Genomic DNA, 6,661 nt, shown 5'->3' with positions numbered 1-6,661 from the left:
GGATGGCTTGCAACAGCATGGATGGAGCTGGAGAGCATTATGCTAAGTGAAATAAGCCAGTCAATGAAAGAAAAATACCACATGATCTCACTCATTTATGGATAATAAAGACCATTATAAACTGATGAACAAAAATAGATACAGACACAGCGCAGCATCGAACAGACTGTCAAACTACAGCGGGAAGGCCAGGGAGGGTTAGGGGGCGGTACGGGGGGTAAGAGATCAACCGAAGGACTTGTATGCATGCATATAAGCATAACCAATGGACACAAGACACTGGGAGGGGGCGTGTAGGGGAGGCCGAGGGAATGTCAAGGGGGGGAAGAAAAGAGGAGACATATGTAATACTCTTTGTAATACTTTAAACAATAAAAAAAAAGAAGCCCTAAAAAAAAAACACCCAAATTTGATATTTAGGACACATCCTTTATTCTTCCAGCCCCAAATGGCTTTTCTCTGAAAAGTTGAGATGGGTGGGGAAGGCATGTTGAATAGTTCTTCCTCAGCACTTCTCATCAGGGGAATCCTGGACGTCTTCCAATGGCTCCTGAGATCCACTCTTCACCCTTTTCCACATTCCTCTCTGCCAGGGCGGCTGAACTTTTATGGATTTACTCCTTTTCCCTATCGATTCCCGTTGGGTTTGGCCAATGGGGAGCCCTTGCCGAAGACCAGAGGAAGAGAGAAGAGGTCAAGGTATTCCTCTCCTTGGCCTTTTCCCAGTGAGGTTGCCTCTGGTTGGCTGCGTCAGTCATTGCTCCTCTCACGGCGGTCTGCTCCAAGTAATACTCCCTCTCCAGGTTCTGATAACCACTCCCCCAGAGCCCAAGCTGCTGCTTCTAACCCCTAGTTCCTAGACTATCCCTTTGGTTTCCATTACACCCCACCAACTCCCTTGTAAATAATCTCTTGGAAAAAACCCTCCTTAAATTATCCTAATTTAAGTATGCCATCTGTTTCCTGTTGGGACCCTAACTACTAGTAGAAAAAAAAATCCATTAAAATTCATATTGCATAGCAACACTAGAAGTTAAAAAAAATCCATTTTCTCAAATTAAGTAACTCACATTACAAAACTTACTCTTAAATAATTTGCTCCACAATATTATTGTCCAAGTCATTCAACAACTACTGTAGTGTACTGGTCCATTCTAGGTTCAGAGAAACTACAGTTGGTGCTCCTAGTCTTCCCCGATGCAGCTCTCTCTTTCAGGGCTTTCTCACCGGTCATCTCTCCCACTGGAAGGAGCATGGACCTCATTACTTTCAACATCTTCATGAATTAGTCTAATATATGTCCAGGAATGCATGCATTTAAAAAGAGAACTCCAGGATAAAAAAATGAAGCACTAATGGTAGAAATTTCAGACTCTGTGACAGCAGGAAATGAAAAGAATGCTGACCTCATCCAGTCTGACCAAGATGAGGCCTCATTTCCCTGCATTTTTGCTCTCAAACGTGTCACCTGCAGCAGCAGAGTTTTGAAGTCCCTGCTTCAGTGTTTGTGCAGCCATTCAGGACTCTCCAGTGAATCAGTTATTCAAATGTTTAGCACCTAGCAAGGAGCGCTAAGTTTCCGGTTTTGAAAGCACAAGACACACCTAAAGGCTCCTGAAAAACCATTCCCATTGCCTCTCTTTTTACATCTTGCCTCTGATCAGCTCTGTCTCTTCAGCCACCCTTAAAATGGAAGAAATCAAGTAAACAACTTGCAGCAATCAGGGGCCCTAAAATAGCAGATGATCTGCAGCCGAGTAAGCACACACCAACATGCATGCAATCATTCAAATTTTGTACCTGGCAAATAAGACTAACAATTTGTACTTTGATCTGACTTGATTATCCGGAAAAGCTGCTTTTCTGTGGCCTAAATGTAGATGGTAGTTCTATCCTACAGCCAAGTGCCTCACTAGAAAGTCACATTAATCTTATCATTCTCTTACAAAGAAGCTAGTGGAATTGAATGGTTCCCTTTAAACGGCAAACTAATAAAAAGGTACCCACTAGAGCAATGATGGCGAACCTTTTGAGCTCAGCGTGTCAGCATTTTGAAGAACCCTAACTTAAATCTGGTGCCGTGTCACATATAGAAATTTTTTGGTATTTGCAACCATAGTAAAACAAAGACATATTTTTGATATTTATTTTATATATTCAAATGCCATTTAACAAAGAAAAATCAACCAAAAAAAATGAGTTCGCGTGTCACCTCTGACACGCATGTCATAGGTTCGCCATCACTGCACTAGAGCTTGTGGAATTAAAAAAAGTCTTCCTTTTCCCCTCTGACAGAATTTAGCTGGGTTCAGTCCAACACATATTTACTGAGTGTTTACTATGTGCTAGGCACTGTTTAATGCAAAAAATAAAGTGCCGAGGAAGGCAAACTGAGTCCCTATCCAAGGCGACTCCATTCCAGGCGAGGGGAAATTGGTAATAAATATGTAAACAAATAAATAATACAATTTCAGGAACAAAGTGATAGGAAGAAGATAAAAAAAGGTAATTGGTAGATGGTACTTGGGGGTGTGATGTGGCTCCTTGGTGACATCAGAATTGAGACCTGAAGGCTAAGAGGCAGCAGTATGACAATCTAGGGAAGGACTCTACTAGCAAAGAAACAGTAAGTGCAAAGGCCCTGGGGTAGAAATGAGCCTGGCAAAAAATGGGCAGTGAGGCTGGAACAGAATAAGAGGGAAGGCTTAGAAAGAAGATGAGGATGAAGAAGGAGGCAGAGCCAAGTCAAAGAATAATTCGCGTGTCACCTCTGACACGCATCAGGAAAGAGCTACTGAAGAGTTTAAAGCAGGAAAGCTAGGAAGTCTATGACCTATTATTTTAAAAAGACATGACCATCCCTGGCCAATGTGGCTCGGTGGTTAGAGAGTCAGCCCACATACCAAAGAATCACGGGTTCGATTCCAGATCAAGGGCACGTACCTGAGTTGCAGATTCAATCCCTGACCCTGGTCAGGGTCCATGTAGGAGGCAACCAATCGATGTGCCTTTCTCACATGGATGTTTCTCCTTGTCCCTGTCCCTGTGCCTCTCCCTCTCCCTTTCACTCTCCATCTCCCTCTGCTTCTCCTTCTCCCTCACTCTCTCCTTCTCCCTCTCCTTCTCCTTCCTTCCCGTCCTCTCTTCCACTTTCTCTAAAAAACAATGAAAAAAGTATCCTCCAGTGAGGATTAACAAAAAAAACAAACAAAAAGGGTCAAGTCTGGCTACTTTGTGGAGAAAGGGTTGTAGGAGATCAAACATAGAAATGGGGAGACCAGAAAGAAGGAAAGGGCAGAAGTCCAGTGACAGACACTGGTGGCTTGGCTTAGGGGTTTAGCAATGAGGCCGCTGCTGGCGCATACAATGCTTTTGTAAAAATTAGAAGATGTCTCCCCTTTCCTTTAGTGGTCCCTAGGAGCAGCTGGATTAAATGCGGGGTAAGAAGAAAAGAGAGGAATCCAGGACGACTCAAGTTTGCATCTGGATAATTGCGTGGATATTGGTGGAATCAATAGTTCAGTCTTCATCATGTTCACTTTGGACCATGACATGTTCACATGAAGTGGGTGTACCTGTGTCACAACATAAAAACTTAGTAACACTTACCGTGCTGATATTGGCTTCCCTTCAGCCTGCCCTGGAAACCTTATGCCGATGTAATGGAAACAACGGTTGTGAGATATTCAACCTACAATTTACCTTCTCAGTAAACCCTTGTCCTTGGCTCCCCACCCATTGAGTCAATGGCACGCATTGAGTCATGGGGAGAGAAAAAAACCAGCCAAGAACGCATTAGTCATCACTTGGCTTTGAATTTCAAAATGCAATTTTAAAAAATTCATAGCAAGTGTTTGAAATCAAGTGCTTTTGATTAGAAAAAGCCAGACTTTGTTGAAAGAAAGAAAAAAATGTTTTTGTATACACCAGTGAGACAGAGGTTGGAGGACTGCCTCTGAACAGATCTTAGATAGTGCCAGGAAGAACACAGGATATGATGGCAGAGCCGTTTTCCCATGACTGCAAAGGAAGATAAAAGTTTAAGCAGCAGGCAGGAAGTGGGGTGATTCAAAAGTTATAAGCACAGGGTTGCCCCTTTTGAGTGGTGGTGGTAGGGGTGGTGGTAGGGGGCGTGTTTTAAAGCAGAAGTGTGTATGGCTTTCCATTTGGAACTAGGCCAAATACAGAGAAGGGGAAGTGCTATGGTTAGGCAGCCAGAGGCCTGGAGACAGTGCCCCAGTCGCTGGAGGCCTGTGCATGGTCTGTAGAGGATCCAGTGGAAAATGATGAAGGCTGACAGGATGAACGGCTGGAAGAGGCCTGGCCTTGCATCAAGAAAGTGCAAGTGCTTGACCACTGAGCATGGGGGCAGGGACTGTGGCTGTCAGGAGCTGGAATCAATCAATGTAGCCCAAAGGCCAGGAAGGCTGGGAAGGCTAGGAGGTGGACTGACTTTCCTTGTAAGTCCCCTGTAGTTTCCCCTCCACCTGGGCCCATTTTGGGAAAGGGAAGAGGGAGAGGAGAGTTCTGGGATAATGGAAAAACCCCGAAAGACAGAATGATTTCTCAAGGGAGACTGTTTTAAACCTAAAGTGACCAAGATATCTTTAATTTGCAAGGTCAAATGTTTTCAGGAATGGAGACTTTTTAGCAAGCAGTCATTATAGACAATACTACATATATATTTATCTATCTATATAAACGCCTAAGTGACCATCACAACTGAACGGATGACCGAACAGGCTGCGTGGGGCAAACGGGCCAGCAGAGGTGTTAGTTGGGGGCAACCAGGCTGGCAGGCAGAGGCAGTTAGGGATGATCAGGCCAGCAGGGCAGGGAGGCCAGGGGCTGGACTGAGGGGACTCCCCCCGCCCCCCCGCACGAATTTCGTGCACCGGGCCTCTGGTGTGTGTGTGTGTGTGTGTGTGTGTGTGTGTGTATATATATATATATATGATCTTTTAGTGTGTATATTTCAAGATCTATATTAGGAAGGTCAGTATTGTTATTGTATGAAGAGAACTTGGCTTGATTTACCTCAGCCAATAGTGAAGGGGTGTGGGAGGAAAGGGAAGGGCAGGGATTGATTCTGTCAATACTGGTTGCCTCCAGGGAGAGTAGCTGGGGGACAGAAGAGAGAGTAACACATTTTTTACTGTACACCTTTTGTACCTTTTGCATTTGTACCATGTGTCAGCATTAACTATTCAAAAAATCAATTAAAAGTTTCAGTTTCCTAGGAGATCACACTCACTTGTAGTACCTTAGGCTGATGATCCCAAATCCATTATTTGCAAGGTGGATCTCATTTTGTGCTTTCAGACTAACACATTCAACGACCAACATTACAGCATCATGGCTATCTTATAGTGATCTCAAGCTACATTTATTCTCTGCCTCCAGTCTTGCACACCCATTCTCCACGGTACAGCAGAGTGATCTTTCAGAAGTGCAGATCATTCCCCAATTCCCTATGACTATTCCATTAAAAGCTTCTGGTGTTTCCAACAGAACTCCTGTCTGTGTCCCCTGCCCATGTCTTGGCCCCTTCTCTTGCTATCCCCTCCTTTTACTCTCCACTCAACTACATTTAATTTCAGTTCCTCAAACCTGTGCTACTCTCTATTGTGCTGAGCCTCTCCACAAAACCAGCTGTTTCCTCTGCTGGGACTCCTCTTCCCACTGTCTCCCCATCCTGGCTACGTCCCTGTTTGGTCAGGTCCCTGGCATTTCTTTCATCTAGAGAGCTTCTCAAGTCTGGTTCAGTGCCTGTCCTATGTGCTCTCAAAGGATCTTTATTTCTGACATGGCACTTCCACATCATATTTTAATTGCTTATTACCCACTTTCTTCTACTAGGTTTTCAGCATTGTGAGGGTAGGCACCATGTCCATTTTATTCATCTTTATAGCTCCAGTGCCTCATTTAGTAGATGCTTAATATATTTTTATTAAATAAATGAACCCAAAGTAGGTATTCAGTATTCAATACATGCTTCCCTTTCCAAATGGATAAACACATCTGACTAGCCAGGCAATTAAGAGATAGTCATTGGGTCTGACTGGCTTGGCTCAGCAGTTGAGCCTAAACCTATGAACCAGGAGGTCACAGCACATGCCCAGGTTGTGGGCTCGATTTCCAGAGGGGGGCATCCAGGAGGCAGCTGATCAATGATTCTCTCTCATCATTGATGTTTCTATCTCTTTCTCCCCCTCTCCCTTCCTCTCTGAAATTAATAAAAATATATTTTTTAAAATGGCCCTAGCCGGTTTGACTCAGTGGATGATAGAGCATTGGCCTGTGGACTGAAGGGTCCTGACTTTGATTCCTGTCAAGGGCACATACCTCGGTTGGGTTGCAGGCTCCTCCCTGGCCCAGGCCCTGGTCAGGGTGTGTGCAGGAGGTAACAAATTGATGTGTTTCTCTCATATTGATGTGTCTCTCTTTCTTCCATTCTCTCTAAAAATCAATGGAAAAATATCCTCGGGTGAGGATTTAAAAAAAAAAAAAAGATTCTCTTGTCTTTGCCTGGCTGGCATGGCTTGTGGTTGAATGTAGACCTATGAACTAAGAGGTCATGGTTCGATTCCCGGTCAGGGCACATGCCTGGGTTGCAGGCTCACCACTTCCCTTTCCCCCTCCCCTGCAGAAGGCAGCTGAT

This window comes from Myotis davidii, unplaced genomic scaffold (assembly GCF_000327345.1).
Source record: "Myotis davidii unplaced genomic scaffold, ASM32734v1 scaffold6, whole genome shotgun sequence".
Lineage (NCBI taxonomy): Eukaryota > Metazoa > Chordata > Mammalia > Chiroptera > Vespertilionidae > Myotis > Myotis davidii.
This window is presented reverse-complemented; position numbering follows the sequence as displayed.